This window comes from Pseudophryne corroboree, chromosome 12, assembly GCF_028390025.1.
Source record: "Pseudophryne corroboree isolate aPseCor3 chromosome 12, aPseCor3.hap2, whole genome shotgun sequence".
NCBI classification, from domain to species: domain Eukaryota; kingdom Metazoa; phylum Chordata; class Amphibia; order Anura; family Myobatrachidae; genus Pseudophryne; species Pseudophryne corroboree.
In genome coordinates, this window is record NC_086455.1 from 75,571,140 (window position 1) to 75,599,129 (window position 27,990).

At 46.6% G+C, this 27,990-nt stretch overlaps 1 protein-coding gene and 1 pseudogene across 3 annotated transcripts in view; both read right to left on the minus strand.

Annotated features, from left to right (window-relative positions):
- The window catches only part of TTBK2 (tau tubulin kinase 2), a 406,138-nt gene that overhangs the window by 252,454 nt on the left and 125,694 nt on the right, over positions 1-27,990 (minus strand). The window lies entirely within an intron of this gene.
- LOC134981677 (5S ribosomal RNA) lies at positions 27,238-27,358 on the minus strand (annotated as a pseudogene).

The window sequence follows — 27,990 nt, forward strand, 5'->3', positions numbered from 1 at the left end:
ATCGGGGGAAACCCACGCATCATCACACACTTCATTTAATTCCTCAGATGCAGGAAAAACTACAGGCAGTTTTTTCTCACCCAACATAATACCCTTTTTAGTGGTACTGGTATTATCAGAAATATGTAAAACATTTTCCATAGCCTCAATCATGTAACGTGTGGCCCTACTGGAAGTCACATTCGTCTCTTAATCGTCGACTCTGGAGTCAGTATCCGTGTCGGCGTCTGTATCTGCCATCTGAGGTAACGGGCGTTTTAGAGCCCCTGATGGCTTTTGAGACACCTGGACAGGCACAGGCTGAGTAGCCGGCTGTCTCATGTCATCAATCTTTTGTAAAGAGCTGACACTGTCACGTAATTCCTTCCATAAGCTCAGCCACTCAGGTGTCGACTCCCTAGGGGGTGACATCTCCATTACAGGCAATTGCTCCGCCTCCACACCATTTTCCTCCTCATACATGTCGACACAATCGTACCGACACACAGCACACACACAGGGAATGCTCTGATAGAGGACAGGACCCCACTAGCCCTTTGGGGAGACAGAGGGAGAGTATGCCAGCACACACCAGAGCGCTATATATATATATATACAGGGATAACCTTATAGAAGTGTTTTTCCCCTTATAGCTGCTGTTTTATTAATACTGCGCCTAATTAGTGCCCCCCTCTCTTTTTTAACCCCTTTCTGTAGTGTAGTAACTGCAGGGGAGAGCCAGGGAGCTTCCCTCCAACGGAACTGTGAGAGAAAATGGCGCCAGTGTGCTGAGGAGATAGGCTCCGCCCCTTTTTCGCGGACTTTTCTCCCGCATTTTTATGGATTCAGGCAGGGGTTAAAATAAGAATTTACTTACCGATAATTCTATTTCTCGGAGTCCGTAGTGGATGCTGGGGTTCCTGAAAGGACCAAGGGGAATAGCGGCTCCGCAGGAGACAGGGCACAAAAAAGTAAAGCTTTACTAGGTCAGGTGGTGTGCACTGGCTCCTCCCCCTATGACCCTCCTCCAGACTCCAGTTAGGTACTGTGCCCGGACGAGCATACACAATAAGGGAGGCATTTTGAATCCCGGGTAAGACTCATACCAGCCACACCAATCACACCGTACAACTTGTGATCTAAACCCAGTTAACAGTATGACAACAGAAAGGGCCTCTTAAAGATGGCTCCTTAACAATAACCCGAATTAGTTAACAATAACTATGTACAAGTATTGCAGATAATCCGCACTTGGGATGGGCGCCCAGCATCCACTACGGACTCCGAGAAATAGAATTATCGGTAAGTAAATTCTTATTTTCTCTATCGTCCTAAGTGGATGCTGGGGTTCCTGAAAGGACCATGGGGATTATACCAAAGCTCCCAAACGGGCGGGAGAGTGCGGATGACTCTGCAGCACCGAATGAGAGAACTCCAGGTCCTCCTTTGCCAGGGTATCAAATTTGTAAAATTTTACAAACGTGTTCTCCCCCGACCACGTAGCTGCTCGGCAGAGTTGTAATGCCGAGACCCCTCGGGCAGCCGCCCAAGATGAGCCCACCTTCCTTGTGTAGTGGGCTTTTACAGTTTTAGGCTGTGGCAGGCCTGCCACAGAATGTGCAAGTTGAATTGTGTTACAAATCCAACGAGCAATCGACTGCTTAGAAGCAGGTGCGCCCAACTTGTTGGGTGCATACAATATAAACAGCGAGTCAGATTTTCTGACTCCAGCCGTCCTTGCAATGTATATTTTTAAGGCTCTGACAACGTCCAACAACTTGGAGTCCTCCAAGTCGCTAGTGGCCGCAGGCACCACAATAGGTTGGTTCAGATGAAATGCTGATACCACTTTAGGGAGAAAATGCGGACGAGTCCGCAGTTCTGCCCTATCCGAAAGGAAGATTAGATAAGGACTTTTATAAGATAAAGCCGCCAATTCAGATACTCTCCTGGCAGAGGCCAGGGCTAGTAACATAGTCACTTTCAATGTGAGATATTTCAAATCCACCTTTTTCAATGGTTCAAACCAATGGGATTTGAGGAAATCTAAAACTACATTTAGATCCCACGGTGCCACCGGAGGCACCACAGGAGGCTGTATATGCAGTACTCCCTTGACAAAAGTCTGGACCTCAGGGACAGAGGCCAATTCTTTTTGGAAGAATATTGACAGGGCCGAAATTTGAACCTTAATGGATCCCAATTTGAGACCCATAGATAATCCTGATTGCAGGAAATGTAGGAAACGACCCAGTTGGAATTCCTCCGTCGGAACCCTCCGATCCTCGCACCACGCTACATATTTTCGCCAAATGCGGTGATAATGTTTCACGGTGACTTCCTTCCGTGCCTTAATCAAGGTAGGAATGACTTCTTCTGGAATGCCTTTCCCTTTTAGGATCTGGCGTTCAACCGCCATGCCGTCAAACGCAGCCGCGGTAAGTCTTGAAAAAGACAGGGACCCTGCTGTAGCAGGTCCCTTCTCAGAGGTAGAGGCCACGGTTCGTCCGTGAGCATCTCTTGAAGTTCCGGATACCAAGTCCTTCTCGGCCAATCCGGAACCACTAGTATTGTTCTTACTCTTCTTTGCCGTATGATCTTCAATACCTTTGGTATGAGCGGCAGAGGAGGAAACACATACACTGACTGGTACACCCAAGGAGTTACCAGTGCGTCCACAGCTATTGCCTGTTGATCTCTTGACCTGGCGCAATATTTGTCCAGTTTCTTGTTGAGGCGAGACGCCATCATGTCTACAATTGGTCTTTCCCAACGGTCTATTAACATGTTGAAGACTTCTGGATGTAGACCCCACTCTCCCGGATGAAGATCGTGTCTGCTGAGGAAGTCTGCTTCCCAGTTGTCCACGCCCGGGATGAACACTGCTGACAGTGCTATCACGTGATTCTCCGCCCAGCGAAGAATCTTGGCAGCTTCTGCCATTGCACTCCTGCTTCTTGTGCCGCCCTGCCTGTTTACATGGGCGACCGCCGTGATGTTGTCCGACTGAATCAACACCGGCTTTCCTTGCAGGAGAAGTTCCGCCTGGCTTAGAGCATTGTAGATTGCTCTTAGTTCCAGAATGTTTATGTGAAGAGACTTTTCCAGACTCGTCCATACTCCCTGGAAGTTTCTTCCTTGTGTGACTGCTCCCCAGCCTCTCAGGCTGGCGTCCGTGGTCACCAGGATCCAATCCTGAATGCCGAAACTGCGGCCTTCTAATAGGTGAGCCTTCTGCAACCACCACAGAAGTGACACCCTTGTCTTTGGTGACAGGGTTATTCGCAGGTGCATCTGCAGATGCGACCCTGACCATTTGTCCAACAGATCCCTTTGGAATATTCTTGCATGGAATCTGCCGAATGGAATTGTTTCGTAAGAAGCCACCATTTTTCCCAGGACTCTTGTGCATTGATGTACTGACACTTTTCCTGGTTTTAGGAGGTTCCTGACCAGATCGGATAACTCCTTGGCTTTTTCCTCTGGAAGGAAAACCTTTTTCTGAACCGTGTCCAGAATCATTCCTAGGAACAGCAGACGAGTTGTCGGGATTAAATGGGATTTTGGAATATTCAGAATCCACCCGTGTTGTCTTAGCACCTCTTGAGATAGTGCTAAAGCTGTCTCCAGCTGTTCTCTGGACCTTGCCCTTATTAGGAGATCGTCCAAGTATGGGATAACTAATACGCCTTTTCTTCGAAGAAGAATCATCATCTCGGCCATTACCTTGGTAAAGACCCGAGGCGCCGTGGACAATCCGAACGGCAGCGTCTGAAACTGATAGTGACAGTTTTGAACAATGAACCTGAGGTACCCCTGGTGTGCGGGGTAAATCGGAACGTGTAGATACGCATCCTTGATGTCCAAGGATACCATAAAGTCCCCTTCTTCCAGGTTCGCTATCACTGCTCTGAGTGACTCCATCTTGAACTTGAACTTTTTTATGTAGAGGTTCAAGGACTTCAGATTTAGAATAGGCCTTACCGAGCCATCCGGCTTCGGTACCACAAATAGAGTGGAATAATACCCCTTTCCTTGTTGTAATAGGGGTACTTTGACTATCACCTGCTGAGCGTACAGCTTGTGAATGGCTTCCAACACCCTCTCCCTTTCGGAAGAGACGGTTGGTAAGGCAGACTTCAGGAAACGATGAGGAGGATCCGTCTCTAATTCCAACCTGTACCCCTGAGATATTATCTGCAGGATCCAGGGGTCTACCTGCGAGTGAGCCCACTGCGCGCTGTAATTTTTGAGACGGCCCCCCACTGTCCCCGAGTCCGCTTGAGAGGCCCCAGCGTCATGCTGAGGTTTTTGCAGGAGCCGGGGAGGGCTTCTGTTCCTGGGAAGGAGCTGCCTGTTGGTGTCTCTTCCCTCTTCCTCTGCCTCGTGGCAGGTACGACAAGCCCTTTGCTCTCTTATTTTTGTAGGAGCGAAAAGGCTGTGGTTGAAAGGTCGGTGCCTTTCTCTGTTGGGGAGTGACTTGAGGTAAAAAAGTGGATTTCCCGGCAGTAGCCGTGGCCACCAGTCTGATAGACCAACTCCAAATAACTCCTCCCCTTTATACGGCAAAACCTCCATGTGACGTTTTGAATCCGCATCGCCTGTCCACTGTCGTGTCCATAAGGCTCTTCTGGCTGAAATGGACATAGCACTCACCCGAGATGCCAGTGTGCAAATATCCCTCTGTGCATCACGCATATAGATAAATGCATCCTTTATTTGTTCTAACGACAGTAAAACATTGTCCCTATCTAGGGTATCAATATTTTCAATCAGGGATTCTGACCAAACTACTCCAGCACTGCACATCCAGGCAGTTGCTATAGCTGGTCGTAGTATAACACCTGCATGTGTGTATATATTCTTTTGAATAACTTCCATCTTTCTATCTGATGGATCCTTAAGTGCGGCCGTCTCAGGAGAGGGTAACGCCACTTGTTTGGATAAGCGTGTGAGCGCCTTGTCCACCTTAGGGGGTGTTTCCCAGCGCGCCCTAACCTCTGGCGGGAAAGGGTATAATGCCAATAACTTTTTTGAAATTATCAACTTTTTATCAGGAGCAACCCACGCTTCATCACACACGTCATTTAATTCTTCTGATTCAGGAAAAACTGTTTGTAGTTTTTTCACACCATACATAATACCCTGTTTTACGGTATCTGTAGTATCAGCTAAATGTAACGTCTCCTTCATTGCCAAAATCATATAACGTGTGGCCCTACTGGAAAATACGTTTGAATTTCTACCGTCGTCACTGGAATCAGTGCCCGTGTCTGGGTCTGTGTCGACCGACTGAGGCAAAGGGCGTTTTACAGCCCCTGACGGTGTTTGAGGCGCCTGGACAGGCATTAATTGATTGTCCGGCCGCCTCATGTCCTCAACTGACTGTTTAAGGGAAGATAAACCATCACGTAATTCCACAAATAAAGGCATCCATTCTGGTGTCGACCCCCTGGGGGGTGACATCTGCATATTTGGCAATTGCTCCGACTCCACACCAATATCGTCCTCATACATGTCGACACCACGTACCGACACACACCGCAAACTCACAGGGAATGCTCTAATGAAGACAGGACCCACTAGCCCTTTTGGGGAGACAGAGGGAGAGTCTGCCAGCACACACCACAAAGCGCTATATATACAAGGGATATCCTTATATTAAGTGCTCCCTTATAGCTGCTTTAATATATATATATATATAGCCATTAATGTGCCCCCCCTCTCTGTTTTACCCTGTTTCTGTAGTGCAGTGCAGGGGAGAGACCTGGGAGCCGTTCTGACCAGCGGAACTGTGACAGAAAATGGCGCCGTGTGCTGAGGAGATAGGCCCCGCCCCTTTTTCGGCGGGTTCTTCTCCCGCTATTTTTCCAGTCAGGCAGGGGTTAAATATCTCCATATAGCCCCTATGGGCTATATGTGAGGTATTTTTAGCCTTGTATAAGGTTTATATTTGCCTCTCAGAGCGCCCCCCCCCAGCGCTCTGCACCCTCAGTGACTGCCCAGTGAAGTGTGCTGAGAGGAAAATGGCGCACAGCTGCAGTGCTGTGCGCTACCTTATGAAGACTGAGGAGTCTTCAGCCGCCGGTTTCCGGACCTCTTCACGCTTCAGCATCTGCAAGGGGGTCGGCGGCGCGGCTCCGGGACCGGACTCCACGGCTGGGCCTGTGTTCGATCCCTCTGGAGCTAATGGTGTCCAGTAGCCAAGCAGCAAATCCACTCTGCATGCAGGTGAGTTTACTACTTTCCCCCTAAGTCCCACGTTGCAGTGATCCTGTTGCCAGCAGGACTCACTGTAAAGAAAAAAACCTAAACTAAACTTTCTCTAAGCAGCTCTTTAGGAGAGCCACCTAGATTGCACCCTTCTCGTTCGGGCACAAAATCTAACTGGAGTCTGGAGGAGGGTCATAGGGGGAGGAGCCAGTGCACACCACCTGACCTAGTAAAGCTTTACTTTTTTGTGCCCTGTCTCCTGCGGAGCCGCTATTCCCCTTGGTCCTTTCAGGAACCCCAGCATCCACTTAGGACGATAGAGAAAATACATCCATATAGCCCTGGGGGTTATATGTGATGTATGTTTGCCAGCCAAGGTGTTTTTATTGCTGCTCAGGGCGCCCCCCCCCAGCGCCCTGCACCCTCAGTGACTGCAGTGTGAGGTGTGTATGAGGAGCAATGGCGCACAGCTGCAGTGCTGTGCGCTACCTTGGTGAAGACTGATGTCTTCTGCCGCCGATTTTCCGGACCTCTTCTTGCTTCTGGCTCTGTAAGGGGGCCGGCGGCGCGGCTCTGGGACCGGACTCCGAGGCTGGGCCTGTGTTCGGTCCCTCTGGAGCTAATGGTGTCCAGTAGCCAAGAAGCCCAAGCTGGCTGCAAGCAGGCAGGTTCGCTTCTTCTCCCCTTAGTCCCTCGATGCAGTGAGCCTGTTGCCAGCAGGTCTCACTGAAAATAAAAAACCTAAAACTAAACTTTCACTAAGAAGCTCAGGAGAGCCCCTAGTGTGCACCCTTCTCGGCCGGGCACAAAAATCTAACTGAGGCTTGGAGGTGGGTCATAGGGGGAGGAGCCAGTGCACACCAGGTAGTCCTAAAGCTTTACTTTTGTGCCCAGTCTCCTGCGGAGCCGCTATTCCCCATGGTCCTTACGGAGTTCCCAGCATCCACTAGGACGTCAGGGAAATGTATTTAGGAAACTACTCACTCCATTCTGACCGGCACAACGTCTTTCTTTTAGGGCTCAATTATACAGTTTCATTTGGGTTGGCTCCAGTCTGTCTCATCTAATTTGGAGACTTACCATTATATATTGTTGAACATTTTGCTGAATATTTAAAGTCCAGCCACTTACACCAGTGCCCAGGTGTAATAGCCTGAAGCGTAATTTGGGCAATGTAACTGCTAGACTTAAAGTGGCAATTAAGTTTCAATGCACAACCAGGGAGGAATCATGTTCCAGCATGAGAAAAATGGTGGCAGAGGTCTCTCAAGGCCTTTTTTTTATATTAAGCTATTGGAACATTGATAAAATCTAAAATCCAAAAACTGGGACTGTCTGGGACTGGACCCACTAATCTGTTGGGAATGTTAATGCAAGCTACAACCTTTAGTGTCCATTCTGTCACATTGGGGTTTATGTATCAAGCACTGAAGAGTGCTTCAGCTTCTACTTATGTTGTAGACTATACTTGATAAATGCTAGCTAGAAGCTAATTCAATTGCATGTATCTGTACACAATGTACTTTAGCTGTATCAGAGTAATGGGCCCTTCACACTAAGCGACGTTGACGGGCAATATAAACAATATCGTTCAGAAATGAACGATATATCATTCATATCATTTAGTGTGGATGCATCGACGATGAACGATGTGCGTCCCCGCGATCATTCATCATTGGTTTTCCGTCATTTTTCAATGCAAGTCAATTTGGGCGATAATAATTCAGATCGTCCAAATCGCTGACATCGCCAAGTGTGTAGGGCCCTTAAAGCTAGGTACACACTGGCAAATATAGCTGCAGTTTAATCGATCTACAGATATATCTGCCGATGGTGGTTGTTCATAAACACAGAAAAGGCCCGTACACACTGGTCGATATATCGCCCGTTCTCTTGAACGGCCGATATATAGCAGGACCGTCGGCCAGTGTGTACGGCCGATACGTCTGAACTCCGTTGTTCACAGACTTATCGCGTCGGCCGCGCAGCACAGCCGACGGCCAATATATCTACAGATATATTGGAGCGTCTCTGTGTGTGTACAGGGCGGTTGGCCGAACGCCTGTACACATGCTGCGGCGGCCGGCGGTGATTGACAGCTGAACTGGGCGGGCATATGTACACGCCCGCCCAGTTCATGACGTCAGTGCCCGACGGATCGGGCAGTGTGTATGCTTAACACACTGCCCGATCCGTCCATAGATATATCTGCAGATATATCTATTAGTGTGTACCCACCTAAAGATGCGGCAATATATCTTAAAGATATATCTGCTGTTCAATCTATCTGCAGCTATATATGCAGATGGGGGTTGTTCATACACACAGAAAGATGCAACAATATATCAGCAGATATATTGGCCATCTGCTGTGTTGCACAGACGCCTTTCACAGACATATTGCTTATACCTGCAGATCAGCAAAAGATATATTTACTGAACAATTGATTGGCCAACATATCTGGCAGTGTGTACCCAGCATAATTTTTACCATTTTTAAGATTGGTGCTTATCAGAAACTACTTAACTTTTAATGGTAAAATTTACCTACAAAAGGGCAGGCTGTGCAATAGGGGTCCCCTGTGGCCCCATCGTACGCCAATTCCTTTACGTACCATGTTGACAACAGTTTGCTATACAACAATGATGAAGTAAGACTTCATTTGTTACTTTACTGACGTTATATAGACGACTTTCTTCTTTAGGAATGGCCTAGAGCAGGCCTGGCCAACCTGTGGCTCTCCAGATGTTGTGAAACTACACATCCCAGCATGCCCTGCCACAGTTTTAACATTCTTTAATAGCAAAACTGTGGCAAAGCATGATGGGACTTGTAGTTTTACAACAGCTGGAGAGCCACAGGTTGGCCAGGCCTGGCCTAGAGGTTGCACTTAGGTCCTTATTTGATAATCACAATTTAACATCAAGGGGGGGGGGGGCTCAAATGTTTGAAAAGTCAGTCGGGTTTCTGACAGACAGGAGAAAAACAGACACCCAACTGACTTTTCAAACAATTTAATATCCCCCCAAGTGTTATTAAATTTACCTATCAACTTAGCAATGAGTTGATACATTTTCCAAATGTGACGATTGCAATTCAAAATGGCATCATAGTCACCTCTCTTTATGTCAAACCGACAGATAGAAATTTCCTTCTCCGCCATAACAGTTTCCATTCCCTTACCTTACATACTCGTAATTTTTGCGAGCTACAAGAATCACATCAGATCCAGTTGAGGCAGGATTAGCCATTAATCAAATGTTAGAAAAAATTGTAAGTAGAGGTTAACCCAGAAAAGATTTGATTAAACTTAAAACAAAAGTATTGAATATGTCTAGGGAATCAGCTTTAAAGGATATAAACCTGCAGCTACAGATGAAGAATCCCTTAGACCTCTAGTTACTTGGATCAATACATTTAAAGTTGACACTAATCATACCACAAAAAAAGCCAAATCACTTTGTCCTATAATCAACTCTGATTCAGACCTTCAGGCTTTAAAAAATAGCCACTTGCTCCTAAGTTATACTAGAGGTAAAAACATTGCAGACAGAATAGTTAAACTGGATGTTTATCACCTTACCAGGGCTCTACAAACTCACTTTTTGAGACCCAAATTGGGATGTTACAGAAGTGTGGGGTGTGCTACCTACAATAAATTGACAGGACCGTCCTTTAATCATCTCTATACTGGTACAACCTTCAGGATAAATCACAGAGTAACATGCACCACTACTTACAGAGTTTACATGTTAAAATGTCTATGTGGTCTTGCCTACATAGGCAAGACGCAAAGACAGTTTCGTGAAAGGATGGCTGGGCATCGAAGTGCTATTAAACAAGCATTGGAAAAAGGCACCAGTGAACAGTCCATGCATGGCATTGCCTACGGGCACGTAATCAGAGATCATGTACCTGCATCACACAGAGGTGGTAATAGGGGAAAGACCTTATTACGACAATGCAGGTGGATTTTCACTTTTAATACCGTGGCTCTGGGCGGCCTCAATGAAAATTTGGGCTTTCAATGCTTTTTGTAATAGAGTCATTAATTTAACTTTACCTTAGTCCTGATTGCGTATGACATGCTGGAACCTCCAATGTTGATATTGGTTTTGTGACATTTATAGTCTTAATGTATTTGTAATATCTCCTTTTTGATGTGCCAGTATTATAAATGTTAAACTTTTTGTATAAAGGGACTAATTCAGAGATGATCGCAGCAGCAAATTTGTTAGCAGTTGGGCATAACCATGGGGGTAATTCTGAGTTGATCGCAGCAGGAAATTTTTTTAGCAGTTGGGCAAAACCATGGCCCTCATTCCGAGTTGTTCGCTCGCAAGCTGCTTTTAGCAGCTTTACACACGCTAAGCCGCCGCCTACTGGGAGTGAATCTTAGCATAGTAAAATTGCGAACGAAAGATTCTCAAAATTGCGATTACACACCTCTTAGCAGTTTCTGAGTAGCTTCAACCTTACTCGGCATCTGCGATCAGTTCAGTGCTTGTCGTTCCTGGTTTGACGTCAAAAACACACCCAGCGTTCGCCCAGACACTCCTCCGTTTCTTCAGCCACTCCCGCGTTTTTCCCAGAAACGGTAGCGTTTTTTCACACACTCCCATAAAACGGCCAGTTTCCGCCCAGAAACACCCACTTCCTGTCAATCACATTACGATCACCAAAACGAAGAAAAAAACGTGAGTAAAATTCCTAACTGCATAGCAAATTTACTTGGCGCAGTCGCAGTGCGGACATTGCGCATGCGCACTAAGCGGAAAATCGCTGCGATGCGAAGAAATTTACCGAGCGAACAACTCGGAATGACCCCCCATGTGCACTGGAGGGGAGGCAGATTTAACATGTGCAGAAAGTTAGATTTGGGTGGGTTATTTCGTTTCTGTGCAGAGTAAATACTGGCTGCTTTATTTTTACACTGCAAATTAGATTGCATATTGAACACACCACACCCAAATCTAACTCTCTCTGCACATGTTAAATCTGCCTCCCCTGCACAGCACATGGGGGGTAAGAGAAAACTGTGCCCAGAGGAGACAGACAGTACGAGGAAAGGATTAATCTAAGGGCAAGATTCATACCAGCCACACCAATCACACCGTATAACCTGTGATATGCAATCTAGTTAAACAGTATAAACAACAACATATCATCGGTCCATAAACGACGAAACTATAACATAACCCTTATGAAAGCAATAACTATATACAAATCTTGCAGAAAAAGACCGCACTTGAGACGGGCGCCCAGCATCCTCTACGGACTACGAGAAAAAGATTTACCGGTAAGTTTAAAATCTTATTTTCTCTAACGTCCTAGAGCAGGGGTGGGCAATTATTTCAGCTGGGGGGCCGCTTAACACTTACAGCGAATAGTCGAGGGCCACACACAAAATACACAAAAAAATCCCCTTTTTACACATTACAGCAGACAGCGTCCCTCTTTTTACACATTACGGCAGACAGCGTCCCCCTTTTTACACATTACGGCAGACAGCGTCCCCTTTTTACACATTACGGCAGACAGCGTCCCCCTTTTTACACATTACGGCAGACAGCGTGCCCTTTTTTACACATTACGGCAGACAGCGTCTGCCTTTTTACACATTACGGCAGACAGCGTGCCCTTTTCTACACATTACGGCAGACAGCGTGCCTTTTTTTACACATTACGGCAGACAGCGTGCCTTTTTTTACACATTACGGCAGACAGCGTGCCCTTTTTTACACATTACAGCAGACAGCGCCCCCGTTTTTACACATTGCGTCAGACAAGAAAGAAAGAAAGAAAGAAAGAAAGAAAGAAAGAGAGAAAGAAAGAGAGAAAAAGAGAGAGAGAGAGAGAGAGAGAGAGAGAGAGAGAGAGAGAGAGAGAGAGAGAGAGAGAGAGAGAGAAAGAAAGAAAGAAAGAAAGAAAGAAAGAAAGAAAGAAAGAAAGAAAGAAAGAAAGAAAGAAAGAAAGAAAGAAAGAAAGAAAGAAAGAAAGAAAGAATTATACTTACTCTCTCCGCTGGCTCAGGCTCCTCGGTGCAGCTTCTGCAGAGATCCCGGGCAAGGAGGGAAGGGGAGGAGGGAGCCGCAGCAGCGCTGTGTAATTGGTGGAGGCTCTGCTGCTGCTGTCCCTCTGCTTCACCATAGGCTGTTCTCCACCGCTGCGAATGCTGGGATACGCTTCCCAGCATTTACAGCGGCGGAGGGCAGCCTATGGCGAAGCAGAGGGACAGCAGCAGCAGCACCTCCACCAATTACACAGTGCTGCTGCGGCTCCCCCTCCCTCCTCCTTCTCCCCAGTGCGTTCTTCTCCTCAGTCACTGACCGCCGCCAGGGCTGGCAACAGAATTATTGGGGCCCGATACACTGATATCTCTGGGGGCCCCCCTTGTTATACCCCCCTTTACCCTTGATCCCCAACCTTAGCGGTAAGCACACCCCACCATCACACACAGCAGCCATCCTACACAACCCCGTCTTCCAAATTCACAGCAGTGGCCAACATTACCTCCCCATCCAGTACAGAGCAGTGGCTGGAGTCACAATCACAATACACCCCCCTTCCTCTCCCCCACAGCACACGACAGGCAGCATCCAGCACCCCAATCCATCATCCCTCCAGTACATAACAGTAGCCAAAGAGATACCCCCTTTCAGTATAGCTGCAGCCAGAGAGACCCCCACCCACTGCATTTGACAGCCCCCTCTCTCACTCCACATACAACAGCCAGCATCCGACACCCCCTCCCCCGCTCCACACACAGCAGCCGGTATCCGACACCCTCCTATACACACAATCTATGCCTTGCTGCTGCCGCTGCTGTACCTTGGCGCTTGGGGCCTGGCCGCCGCTCCTGCTCACTGCCTGTTCCCCCGTGCCGCCCAGCGCATAACAGAGGAAATCCCGGTCAGCTGACCCTGTGACGTGACCGGGATTTCCTCAGCGGCGCCGCGTCTGGGAGCAGGGTAGCGCAATGACAAGCGGATCAGCCTGTCGGGCCGCGTGTCATTGTACTCTGATGGGGCACAGCGGGCCAGGCAGGATCGGTCCGCGGGCCACATCCGGCCCGCGGGCCGCATGTTGCCCACCCCTATCCTAGAGGATGCTGGGACTCCGTAAGGACCATGGGGATTATACCAAAGCTCCCAAACGGGCGGGAGAGTGCGGATGACTCTGCAGCACCGATTGAGCAAACAGGAGGTCCTCCTTCAGCCAGGTTATCAAACTTATAGAACTTTGTAAAGGTGTTTGACCCCGACCAAGTAGCCGCTCGGCACAGCTGTAGTGCCGAGACCCCTCGGGCAGCCGCCCAAGACGAGCCCACCTTCCTAGTGGAATGGGCCTTAACCGATTTTGGTAACGGCAATCCTGCCGTAGAATGCGCTGCTGAATCGTGTTACAGATCCAGCGAGCAATAGTCTGCTTTGAAGCAGGGCCGCCAACCTTGTTGGCTGCATATAGGACAAACAGTGCTTCTGTTTTTCTGATCCTAGCCATTCTGGCCACGTAAATCTTCAAAGCCCTGACCACATCAAGGGACTTGGAATTCTCCAAGTCCCGAGTAGCTACAGGCACTAGAATAGGTTGGTTCATATGAAAGGATGAGACCACCTTAGGTAGGAATTGAGGACGGGTCCGCAGTTCCGCTCTATCCATATGGAAAACCAGATAGGGGCTTTTATGTGATAAAGCCGCCAATTCCGAAACTCGCCTAGCCGAAGCCAAGGCTAACAACATGACCACCTTCCAAGTGAGATATTTCAACTCCACTAAAACTTAACACCACGTTAAGGTCCCAAGGCGCCACCGGAGGCACAAAAGGAGGCTGAATATGCAGTACTCCCTTCACAAAAGTCTGTACTTCAGGCAGAGAAGCCAATTCCTTTTGAAAGAAAATGGATAAGGCCGAAATCTGAACTTTAATGGAGCCTAACTTTAGGCCCAAATTCACTCCAGTCTGTAGGAAGTGAAGAAAACGGCCTAGCCAAGAAACAGTCTTGGAACAGACAGGGACCCTGTTGCAACAGGTCCTGTCATAGAGGAAGAGGCCACGGATCTTCTGTGGGCATTTCCTGCAGATCCGGATACCAGGTCCTTCGTGGCCAATCCGGAACAATGAGTATTGTTCTCACTCCTCTTTTTCTTATTATTCTCAACACCTTGGGTATATGAGAGGAAGAGGAGGAAATACATAGACCGACTGGAACACCCACGGTGTCACTAGGGCATCCACAGCTACCGCCTGAGGATCTCTTGACCTGGCGCAATATCTTTGTAGCTTTTTGTTGAGACGGGACGCCATCATGTCTATTTGGGGCAATCCCCACCGACTTGCAATCTGTGCTAAGACTTCCTGATGAAGTCTCCACTCTCCTGGATGCAGGTCGTGTCTGCTGAGGAAGTCTGCTTCCCAGTTGTCCACTCCCGGAATGAACACTGCTGACAGTGCGCTTACATGATTCTCCGCCCAGCGAAGAATTCTGGTGGCTTCCGCCATCGCCACTCTGCTCCTTGTGCCGCCTTGCCGGTTTACATGAGCTACTGCGGTGACGTTGTCCGACTGAATCAGCACCAGTCGGTCACGAAGTAAGTTCTCCTCTTGACGTAGGGCGTTGAATATGGCCCTCAGTTCCAGGATGTTGATGTGAAGACAAGTCTCTTGACTCGACCAAAGGCCTTGGAAATTTCTTCCCTGTGTGACTGCTCCCCAACCGCGGAGGCTCGCGTCCGTGGTCACCAGGATCCAATCCTGAATGCCGAACCTGCGGCCCTCTAGAAGGGGAGCACTCTGCAGCCACCACAGGAGAGAAACCCTGGCCCTGGGGGACAGGGTGATCCGCTGATGCATATGCAGATGTGACCCGGACCATTTGTCCAATAGGTCCCACTGGAAAGTCCTTGCATGGAACCTGCCGAAGGGAATGGCTTCGTATGTCGCCACCATTTTTCCCTGGACTTGAGTGCAATGATGCACTGACACTTGTTTCAGCTTCAACAGGTTCTTGACTAGAGTCATGAGTTCCTGCGCTTTTTCTTCCAGAAGAAAAACCCTTTTCTGGTCTGTGTCCAGAATCATGCCCAAGAAGGACAAGCGAGTCGTAGGATCCAGCTGCGACATTGGAATATTGAGAATCCAGCCTTGTCGCTGTAACACCTTCAGTGAAAGGGATACGCTGTTCTGCAACTTCTCCCGTGATCTCGCTTTTATGAGGAGATCGTCCAAGTACGGGATAATTGTGACACCCTGCTTTCGCAGGAGCACCATCATTTCCGCCATTACCTTGGTGAAAATTCTCAGGGCCGTGGAAAGCCCAAACGGCAACGTCTGAAATTGGTAATGAAAATCCTGTATCGCAAATCTCAGGTACGCCTGATGAGGAGGATATATGGGAACATGCAGGTATGCATCCTTTATGTCCAGCGATACCATAAAATCCCCCCCTTCCAGGCTGGCGATGACCGCTCTGAGCGATTCCATCTTGAACTTGAACCGTTTTAAGTAAAGGTTCAGGGATTTTAAATTCAAAATGGGTCTGACCGAACCATCCGGTTTCGGGACCACAAACAGGATGAGTAGTACCCCTTCCCTCTCTGAAGCAGGGGAACCTCGGCCACCACTTGTTGGAGACACAATTTTTGAATCGCTTGTAACACTATCTCCCTTTCCAGGGGAGAAGTTGGTAGCGCCGATTTGAAAAACCGGCGAGGAGGCACCTCTTCGAATTCCAGCCTGTATCCCTGGGAAACAATTTCCATTGCCCAGGGAACCACCTGTGATTGAACCCAGATGTGGCTGAAAAGTCGTAGACGTGCCCCCACTGGAGCGGACTCCCTCAGGGGAGCCCCAGCGTCATGCGGTGGATTTTGCAGAGGCCGGGGAGGACTTCTGTTCCTGGGAACTAGCTGTGTTGTGCAGCTTTTTTCCTCTGCCCTTACCCCTGGCAAGAAAGGACGATCCACGTACTCTTTTGCTTTTATTTGAACGAAAGGACTGCATTTGATAATGAGGCGCTTTCTTAGATTGTGAGAGAACATAAGGCAAAAAATTTGATTTACCTGCCGTAGCTGTGGAGACGAGGTCCGAGAGGCCCTCTCCAAACAATTCCTCACCCTTGTACGGCAAAAACTCCATATGCCTCTTTGAGTCGGTATCCCCCGTCCACTGTCGGGTTCATAAAACTCGCCTAACAGAAATGGACATAGCGTTTATTGTGGAACCCAGTAAACTAATGTCTCTTTGAGCATCCCTCATATATAATACAGCATCTTTTATATGCCCTAGGGTCATTAAAATGGTATCCTTATCAAGGGTCTCAATATCCGCTGATAAAGAATCTGTCCATGCTGCTACAGCACTACAACCTCAGGCTGACGCAATTGCCGGCCTGAGCAACGTACCAGAATGAGTGTAAATGGACTTCAAGGTAACCTCCTGATTGCGGTCAGCAGGATCCTTGAGGGTAGCCGTATCTTGGGACGGGAGCGCTATCTTTTTTGATAAGAGTGTAAAGCTTTGTCTACCCTAGGGGAGGATTCCCACCGTATTCTGTCCTGTGACGGGAAAGGATACGCTGTTAGAATCCTTTTGGGAATCTGCAGTTTTTGTCTGGAGTTTCCCACGCTTTTTCGCATAATTCGTTCAGCTCATGTGAGGAGGGAAAGGTGACCTCAGGTTTCTTCCCCTTATACATGTGTACCCTCGTGTCAGGGACAGGGGTTCCTCGGCAACATGCAAAACATCTTTAATTGCGATAGTCATATATCGAATACATTTAGCCACCCTTGGCTGCAATTTTGCATCATCGTAGTCTACACTGGAGTCTGAATCCGTGTCGGTATCTGTGTCAACTATTTGGGATAGTGGGCGTTTCTGAGACCCCGAAGGTCCCGGCGACATAGGGACAGACATGGGTTGACTCCCTGACTGTACCCTAGCTTCAGCTTTGTCTAATCTTTTGTGCAATAAATTAACATTAGCACTTAAAACATTCCACATATCCATCCAGTCAGGTGTCGGCGCTGCCGACGGAGACCTAATATTCATACACTCCCCCTCCTCCTTAGGTGAGCCTTCAACCTCAGACATGTCGACACACGCGTACCGACACACCACACACACACACACACACACACACACACACACACACAGGGAAGCTCTTTTCTGAAGACAGGTTCCCCACCAGGCCCTTTGGAGAGACAGAGAGAGAGTATGCCAGCACACACCCCAGCGCTATATGACCCAGGAAAAAACACAGAATGTTTACCCAGTAGCGCTTATGTATAATGTATATGCGCCAATTATGTGCCCCCCCTCTACTTTAAAACCCTATTTCACCGAGTGTCAAGCAGGGGAGAGTCCGGGGAGCTTCCTCTCAGCGGTGCTGTGGAGAAAAAATGGCGCTAGCGAGTGCTGAGGGAGAAGCCCCGCCCCCTCGGCAGCGGGCTTCTGTCCCGCTCAAATTTACTAATAACATGGCGGGAGCTCTTTTTATACATGTACAGTGCCCAGCTGTACATGTATATATGTGTATTTGCCACCTGAGGCGTTTATTGCTGCCCAGGGCGCCCCCCCTGCGCCCTGCACCCGTACAGTGACCGAAGTGTGTGAGGTGAATGGGAGCAATGGTGCACCGCTTCACTGCTGTGCGTTACCTCTTATGAAGATCATGTCTTCTGCCGCCTCTGAAGTCTTTTCCTCACATACTCACCCGGCTTCTTTCTTCCGGCTCTGTGAGGAGGACGGCGGCGCGGCTCTGGGACGGACGGCGAGGGTGAGACCTGGGTACCGATCCCTCTGGAGCTAATGGTGTCCAGTAGCCTAAGAAACAGAGCCCTGAAACTCAGAGAAGTGGGTCTGTTTCTCTCTCCTCAGTCGCTCGATGCAGGGAGTCTGTTGCCAGCAGGCTCCCTGAAAATAAAAAACCTAACTAAAATACTTTCTTTTACAGGAAACTCAGGAGAGCTCCCTGAAAGCACCCAGTCTCCACTGGGCACAGTATCAAACTGGGGTCTGGAGGAGGGGCATAGAGGGAGGAGCCAGTGCACACCCAGATCCAAAGTCTTTCTTAAAGTGCCTATGTCTCCTGCGGAGCCCGTCTATCCCATGGTCCTTACGGAGTCCCAGCATCCTCTAGGACGTTAAGAGAAATAAAGCAGCCAGTATTTACCCTGCACAGAAACAAAATAACCCAACCAAATCTAACTCTCTCGCAAATTTTATATCTGCCACACCTGCAGTGCACATGGTTTTGCCCAGCTGCTAACAAATTTTCTGCTGCTATCAACTCTGAATTACCCCCAAAGAACGCACATAGTGTTGTGATTTATACAATGTATCACAATTGTAATAGTTTTCACTGTATTTTGCTTTCAGGGCGTCACTTAGCAATGTATGGACGCTGTGCCTCCTGTCCGGCACCGCCAACTGACGTCATCAAGTGGGTTCTCTGACACGAGAACACGTCGGGGGCTGAGGCGGACAGCGCCGGACAGGTGAGAGCCATTGTAAAGCTAATGAATCACCTGTCTTTGTAGGTATTTAAGGGTTGTCTGTTATGTGTGTCAATGTGAACGCTTTGTCCCTGACAACGGGGTTAGACCCCGAAAAGCCGTAGGTTTATAATTTGTGACAGTCTGCTTGAGTGCCGCAGGATATTCCTTCTATATGGGGCTGGATATATGACCCACGGAGGGCACCACAGCAAGTTTATCTGTAATCCACTAAGGAGTGCCGGGGTGTGACAAAGGGGAAGCTGCTGTATAGGGAAGTGCAGCACTCTGACCTCTCTTCCAGCAGACAGTGCCTCTAGAGACAAGCCGCTAGAATGACCACTGCATTTCAAAAAGATCAGCAGGTGGAGCTAACCATTTCACTTGCGATTCTGTGAGACCTTAAAAACTGTTTGGAAACCACGGATTTAAATCGTAAATTTTATTTTATTAAAGAAACAGAAACATTAACAAATAGAGATAACGGACACGATCTAAGCACAGCAAGAGTAGAAAGAAATTGACATACATTGCAACAAAAATGAAAGTATAAAGCTATATGATGGAATACATCGACCAGAAAATCAAGTGCATAAATCTGTCTTTTGGAAATCAATCAAAAATAAGAGAAGAGAAAAAAAAAAAAAAAATGAAAGTATGTTCCCAAGGGCCAACCTTTGGAACCCTTGGAAGGGCTTATCACATAAAAGAGAAATTAGGGATGAGAAAGAAAATAAGGGGAGAAAAGAGTTGAGAAAAAGAAAAAGAATACGAAGAGAGATAAAACAGACAGGGGGAGAGCGAGTCAGAGAAGAGGAAAGATGGGGCAAAGGATAAGACAAGTTAGGAGAGACCTGGAAGAGTTATCTGAAACTTAGTATACCAAGGAGTCCAAACGCTGTGGAATTTATCCACTGTGTTATTCATCTGGGAGGAAAGGTACTCCATCTTCGCCACAAACCAAACACGGTTCATAAGTTCAGGATGGGTGGGAGGGTCGAGTTGCTTCCATGATTTAGCGATTTGGAGTTTAGCTGCACAAGCGATATATTGAGCTAGTTTGTTTTCAAATTTGGATAATTGACAGGCTGGGGCACACAAGGGGACAGTCTCAGGAGGAAGAGGAGGGCAGTCTGGAATAAGCGACCGAATGAAGGTTCGGACCATTGACCAAAAAGAGGCGAACTTCGGGCAGCTCCAACAAATATGAATGTATGAGCCTATTTGGCCACATGTGCGCCAACAAAGGTTTGACGTATTCTGGTAATCAGATATATTTGGTGCAAGCGTTCAGGAACTAGATACAAACTTGTATATATTTTGTAGGAGTTCTCCTTGATGGAGACGCTAATAGAACATTTAGAAATAGTAATTCGAATAGATTCCCAGACGTCGTCTTCAAGAGAAGTCCCCAGGTCTGTTTCCCATGCGAGTTCATGTATTGTGCGAGGAGGCGAAGCTGGAGACAAAATAGATTGATACAAGGTAGAGATAATGCCTCGGTCCGTGGAACGGTATATAAAAAAGCGTTCCGTCGGAGTCTGACTTTAGAAAGTGATAGAAGACATTACAAAATTTCAAATTTGAAGGTATTGATAAAAATAAGAAGTCGGGAGAGAGTGTTTAGTTTGAAGGTCTGCGAAGGAGTACGGGACGATAATATGAAGTAAATGATGAAAGCAGGAGATGCCTGCTCTGGACCAGTTGGAAACTAAATGAAAGGATCGGCCCGGGAGGGGTTGTGGGAACCACTGACTGAAATGGCCTGTGTCATCTAATTTAGCTCCTCCTCAAACAATATTGGGGCAGATGTATTAAGCAAGGAGAAGCAGTGATAAGTGCAAGGTGATAACGCACCAGCCAATATGTAAATTCACAGTTAAGAGCTGATTGGTTTGTGCGTTATCACCTTGCACTTATCACTGCTTTATCACTTCTCCAGGCTTAATACATCTGCCCCACTATTCACAGACATAGATTGCTATTGGTCATATTTTTTATTGCCCCTTTACTATTTGCCAGTCTTAATGCCACTGCACCAATCCATCCTCCTTGTCTTGTTCTTGTCACGCTGTTGTTCTCCCAACCCGCTTACCTCACAAGCAGCTGTTCAGTTTCCACACATGCCATTCCAAACATGGATTCTGGGTGATAGCGTTACCTGAGATGCTGCATAACATTGGTGCCGCCATGTTGTCTTTGCTCACATGATTATTCTGCTCTTATCCTGGACTTCATTATTACACAAGGCTACTACAGCCAATCTGCTCCCTGAGCGCCCTATTTAAAGTTCCCCAAGTTCACTAGAACATTGCCAGTACAACTTGTCTCACCACTAGGTTCTGGTTCCTAGTTATACCCCTTTCACACCGCACAAATAACTCGGTATTGACCCGGTATATTGCCGGCTCGACGCGGGTTGCTGTGCTGTGTGAAAGGGGTCACTCCCGAATTCCCAGGTCGCCTGACCCGTCATTTCGACCCGGGAATAAAGAAGATTTATTCCCGGGTCAAGTGCAGTGTGAACGGGTTGCCAGATCGATGCGGCCTGGGAACTGTTTATAGTATAGGCACTGATGGCAATCCAACCCGGCATATTGCCGGGTCGGGAAACCAGTCTGATAGGGACCAATACCGGGGTGCACCCGGGAAGGACCCGTTTCCAATTCCCGGGTGCAACCTGGTATTGCGATGTGAAAGCGGTATCAGTTTCTCCATTTGCTGGCCTCCTTTGCCTATCACCATCTAAGTGTATTCAGCTCTCCAGTAAGAACCTTGCAGCACTGTGCTAGAACTCTCCTGTGGTTCCCAGCCTTCCATATACAAGTGGTCTCCAGCCTGCAATATCCCAAGATTTGCTGGAAGCCTTTGTCGCTTTACTTGTGTATCACAGCCTGTACCAACATCCTGGAACTTCGTGCACCTACTGTACCAACTGACGGACTTAACGCTTCCCTGTGAGCAGTCTACATCAGTAGATTTCTGCAAAGAACTACCATTGTCTGCAAATTCAGTTCAAAGTTTCAAACAGCATTGCAGTGTGCTTTAATTTGAGCTAAACTCCAACTAGCTGATTTCATCTTAGCGCCTGTGCTGCATAAAGACACCCAGCTTCCATTACAGAACCTACCTGCAGAGTGTGCATGTAACAGGAAGGATCTGCAATGGAAGCTGGATGTCTGCATGCAGCACAGGCACTGAAATGAAAAGAGGCCAGCTGGAGTTTAGCTGAAATAAAAAGCACACAGAAATACTATTTGAAACTTTGCACTGAATAAGCAGTGTTATCATGCAGATATTAAAGCACCACACACCTTCCAGTGTTCTAGTGTTCAGTCACACTCAGGCAGTCCACTAGTGCCTCCACCGAGGTTCATCTGTCCTGTTTTATTGCTCCTGCAAGTTCAAACCAATGAATAAAAGCATAATCCGTGCAGCTAGTTTCACCCATGCCAGTTCTCGACAACTTTGCCCATTGGTCCCAGTTGTGTGCCCACAACAAATACAGAAACGGACTGTTTTTTTTTCCTTACCAAATGCCTTTAAATTGAACCCCCTCTATAACACTTGACTGTACATGTATTCAGTCCTGAGTCGGGTCACCCAGCATCTACTGCTGTTCCAGCCATGTTCATCCCACAAAATTCAGAGAGGAAGTGCGATTATACACCCTTTCTTTCCAAGCATCATTATAATTGATGTACTAGACTACTCTACCAAGCGCATTGCATTCAGTATGGTGAATTTGATTATATATAGTCTTTTCCTCACCTGTCTTTCAATTGCCAATAAGGCCACACTATACATAGGGTCTTGGGGCAGTTAGTTGCCACACACCTGCATTAGACTGAAACAAGTTGGTTTGACAGTGAACAAGAGGCAAGTTGGGCTCTAGACCATGGATCCTCTACTCCAGTCCTCAAGTAGCCCCAATAGGCCATGTTTTGTGGATCTTTTTACTCATACACAGGTAATTTAATCTATGTTGCCAAGTCAGTAATAATTCAACCTGCTTCCACAGAGAAATCCTCAAAATATGACCTACTGAGAATACTTGAGATTTGAGGTTGAGAATCACTGCTCTAGAGCAGTGGTTCTCAAACTCGGTCCTCAGGACCCCACACAGTGCATGTTTTGCAGGTAACCCAGCAAGTGCACAGGTGTATTAATTACTCACTGACACATTTTAAAAGGTCTGCAGGTGGAGCTAATTATGTCACTTGTGATTCTGTGAGGAGACCTGCAAAACATGCACTGTGTGGGGTCCTGAGGACCGAGTTTGAGAACCTGTGCTCTAGAGAATTACTTTAAAGTATCCAAGTTTCAGTTTACATGAAATTCACCAAGTTTTACATCCAGTATGAGTAACTGAACTTTCCTCACCAGGAGGACTTGCAAAGGATTACAGCAATTCATTTTATGGGGGAGATTAAAATGTTTGAAAAGTCAGTTGGGAGTCTGTTTTTTCCTATATAATAGACAGGAAAAAACAGACACCCAACCGACTTTTCAAACATTTGAATCTCCCCCTATGAGTGTTATGCTAGTGCAATTGCTTGTTTATTCTACTGTTTAATAAAGGACAATGTGCAAGAACTAGTTCTTGGTCTTGTTTTCCCACCTTTAAGCCTATGATGAAACAAGGGGATCAGTGTATCAAGAGATATAACTTTGGGGAACTTTACCCACATAAGAGAAAATAAGATTTTACTCACCGGTAAATCTATTTCTCGTAGTCCGTAGTGGATGCTGGGAACTCCGTAAGGACCATGGGGAAGAGCGGCTCCGCAGGAGACTGGGCACAACTAAAGAAAGCTTTAGGACTACCTGGTGTGCACTGGCTCCTCCCTCTATGACCCTCCTCCAGACCTCAGTTAGGATACTGTGCCCGGAAGAGCTGACACAATCAGGAAAGGATTTTGAATCCCGGGTAAGACTCATACCAGCCACACCAATCACACCGTATAACTCGTGATATTATACCCAGTTAACAGTATGAAATATATCTGAGCCTCACTAACAGATGGCTCACAACAATAACCCTTTAGTTAGGCAATAACTATATACAAGTATTGCAGACAATCCGCACTTGGGACGGGCGCCAAGCATCCACTACGGACTACGAGAAATAGATTTACCGGTGAGTAAAATCTTATTTTCTCTAACGTTCTAGTGGATGCTGGGAACTCCGTAAGGACCATGGGGATTATACCAAAGCTCCCAAACGGGCGGGAGAGTGCGGATGACTCTGCAGCACCGAATGAGCAAACTCAAGGTCCTCCTCAGCCAGGGTATCAAACTTGTAGACTTTTGCAAAAATGTTTGAACCCGACCAAGTAACAGCTCGGCAAAGTTGTAAAGCCGAGACCCCTCGGGCAGCCGCCCAAGAAGAGCCCACCTTCCTCGTGGAATGGGCTTTTACAGATTTAGGGTGCGGCAGTCCAGCCGCAGAATGTGCAAGTTGAATCGTGCTACAGATCCAGCGAGCAATAGTCTGCTTAGAAGCAGGAGCACCCAGCTTGTTGGGTGCATACAGGATAAATAGCGAGTCAGTTTTCCTGACTCCAGCCGTCCTGGAAACATATATTTTCAGGGCCCTGACTACGTCCAGTAACTTGGAGTCCTCCAAGTCCCACGTAGCCGCAGGCACCACAATAGGTTGGTTCACATGAAAAGCTGATACCACCTTAGGAAGGAATTGGGAACGAGTCCTCAATTCCGCCCTATCCATATGAAAATCAGATAAGGGCTTTTGCATGACAAAACAGCCAATTCTGATACACGCCTGGCCGACGCCAAGGCCAACCGCATGACCACTTTCCACGTGAGGTATTTTAGCTCTACGGATTTAAGTGGCTCAACCCAATGCGACTTCAGGAAATCCAACACCACGTTGAGATCCCACGGTGCCACTAGAGGCACAAACGGGGGCTGAATATGCAGCACTCCCTTGTCAAAGTCAGAAAAATATCATGATGCACACTACCATATTTGCACCTCATGCGTGTCCCCGCTGCGCGTACCCACGCTCTCCCGTGCGTACGCATACCCGCTGGTGCGTGCACCCGCAGGCGCACGGTATGCGCATTTACGGTAGAGTTTGTGTGCGTCTAGCGGGCGACTCGATCGTTACATATTTTAACCATATAATGTATTTTGTAGATTATGGTCCCTTTGATAGAATCTGAAAGTTTAGTTAATGTAGCATGTTCATGAACAAAGAGATCCCTCTTTGTTTGATACGAAGGGTCAGACAAGGGTTATACAGTGGAGTTTAGTATCCATCGGAAGAGTATTTAATTAGCAATATTCCGGTGTTGGTTTGAAGCGGATTAATCGCTCGTGCGAATAGTTATGGACATAAGCAGTTTATGGACTTTTACTATTATTTGCACTTTATTATCCATGCGGCGGGAAACCTAGTTTCCCACCAACCTGAGCAGTTGGAAATAGTCACAGCCCACCTGTATGAATCAACCTATGACCTTTTGTTATAGTGCGAAGACGAATTCCTGTGTCCAATGAACAATGAGATTGTAGGGACCATTGTATTGTATTGTGTGTGGTGTATATATAGACGAGCCGATCTGATCCAGCTCCACTCTACTCTCTTCAACGGTTCTCATCACTGATAATCGGGAGCTGGATATTCAGAAAGGCGCATGCGATTGTTCCCCTTGTGCGTAAGTTTCTCCGCAATCATATTGTCTTTATTGTTATTGTGAGCCATATCTCTCTCTCTCTCTCTTTTCCCCTTTTCTCTCTTTTTTTCCTCTTAAAGTGTTATTGTGCTGTTATTGTATTTCAAGTGTAGTTATCTGGTTAGTTAGTCTATGTTATATTGGTAGTGTATGACTTGTATTGTATTATTCTTTTGCAAATAGAACGTTCATATAAGGTGTTAGAACCTAAGATCGGTATCTGTGTATTTCTTATATTTCTAAGTATTCTCTGAGCGTCGGAGACGCTCGTACAGCTTTTAAGTTAATAAGGTTACACTGTGTTACATTTACACCCTATCACTACACCAAGGTTTACTGCATAATACATTGTTTTATGGTATAGTTATAAAGGTTTTACACTGTGAGCGTCAGCGCCGCTTGTGATCTCCTCGTGGTCCCGAGTGTCCGCTACGCTAATAGCGTATCATTACGGTAGTCGGCAGCCTATAGCGTGCCTGCCTGTGGTCTATTGGCCGTGAGCGAACGCGACGCTTGAGCGTCTCGACTACGGCTAAGCGATTGTTACGCAACGTGCGTACCCTTACGGTATTCCATACGCCAATAGCGTACTGTGTTCTTTGACCTCATAAAGGGTTTTAAGTAAGATAAATATTTAGCTTTATCAATTGGCGGCTCGTCCGTCCTTCACATATCTGTGCTAGGTAATTTCAGCAGACATTATCCATCAGCAAAGGGCGGGAGATCATATTCCTCGTAGTGCTGCCTGGATAAGCGTCTGCTTCGCTTAGTAAAGGGTGCTGAAGGAATCCGGAACCGGAGGTAAGAACAACACGCTAGTGTCTTTTAAAACTGTTTTTTTCTATTTTGCGTACACACACATGCACGCATATATCTGCATTTCTTTTTATTCGTGTATTTTCATATCACTCTCCTGTTTGCCATTTTATAATTGATAAACGTGCTAAGAGAGATTTGTCGCTATTAATAGTTAAAAAGTAAAAGTAATACATTAAGGGGTAAATTGTAAAGCATGCACACAGCTCTGCCTAAGGATACAAGGAGAGATCTGTGTGGTGCTCGGTAGATGATCGAGGATCACCTACATTGATAAACGTGTTAGTTGTGTTACGGTGGATATCTGCCTTGCGTACACGTGTCTCTAACAAAAGGCTGAGACCCGCGTGCGCAACCCAAAGGCCGACGCACGCAGCGTATATTACGCAACGGAGCGTCTGGGTACGCCCACGTAACTCAAATCACACGATAGTGTTATTTTAAACAGGCGAAAAGGTGGCAACGCGATAAATAGCGCAAATCGATGTTAGTGTCCGAAATTTAAGCTAATAGATCCTTCTCCAATTTACGACTCATCTGGTCTAAAGGGAAGAAATTTCTGCGCAGAAATAGAAAGAAATAGAAACAAAAGTAAAGTGTACATGTGGTGAGTGAGTGTTTGCATATATAAGTTTCTCAATATACAGATAACGTTGTACGACTAAATGTCACAAAAACTAACTAAAATACAATATTTTATTAATTCTCTTTAAAATTAATTATTGAGGAGTTCAATGGGTGCCGATGTTTATTAAATGGTGACATTGCGAAAATATAAAGAGAAATATATAAATTGTAAGGTACAAATACCTAATTCAGGCCGAAGTGGGTATGTCTATAGTGTTGTTAGTAATCACACTCCAACTGTAGGACAACCTGTGATAATAAATTGCTCACTTATTGAAAATATGACCATCATTTATAAGCTGCTATATATCCCAAATGGGAATTTTAATCCTAGCAGATAGTTGAATCATAGGTCATAACCGAGGTGTAATACAATGCTCTGTATTGGTGACAGATGGGTGGCAAATATTTGCAGTACCAGGGTGTTCCTTGGTAGTCTCCTATCCAAGTACTTAACCCGGCCCTCCACTGCTTGGCTTCCAAGATCAGATGAGATTGGGCATCTCCAGCGGGGTATGACCGCAGACCTTATGCTCACCCTTGTCACACTGTGTCCACAATTGGGCACAGACAGGAGCCAATTTACGTTGTTATATGAGCCACAGGTATCGATACAGCTGATTTGATAAAGAAATCAAAATTTTTTATCATAAATGATAAGGTATAACAAAAGATTAAGTACCCATCTGGATTTTCACGGCTTAGTTAGTCGCAGTATCAGTAGGAATAAAACCTCTCAGCTGCACAGTTTATCATATATATGAAAATAAAACATTAGATCAAAATAATGGTATTTTTAACTGTGCAGGAAAGGGAAACCTCCAAATTTGGTCTCCAAAACAGTAATGAAAGTATGATATTACACTTTGAATTATCAAAGAAGCAGGGAAACACAAACAATGAAATCTTCAGCTCTCAGAAATTATTCTCAAGTAATAGAAAAATAATGATAAATTGACACAGAGTGTTTTCTATATGATATGTGTCTTCAGGAAATACTGGGATAATTATGGGTTTCTGCCATGTAAAAGAGAGAGAGAGAAGGCGTTTATGTGCTGGATAAGGTCAAAAAAATGGCAGACGTATCCACATCCGCTTTTTTGATAGAAATATAGACCTCAAAAGGGTTGCATTAATTCCCTTGCTGGCGATAACTGAC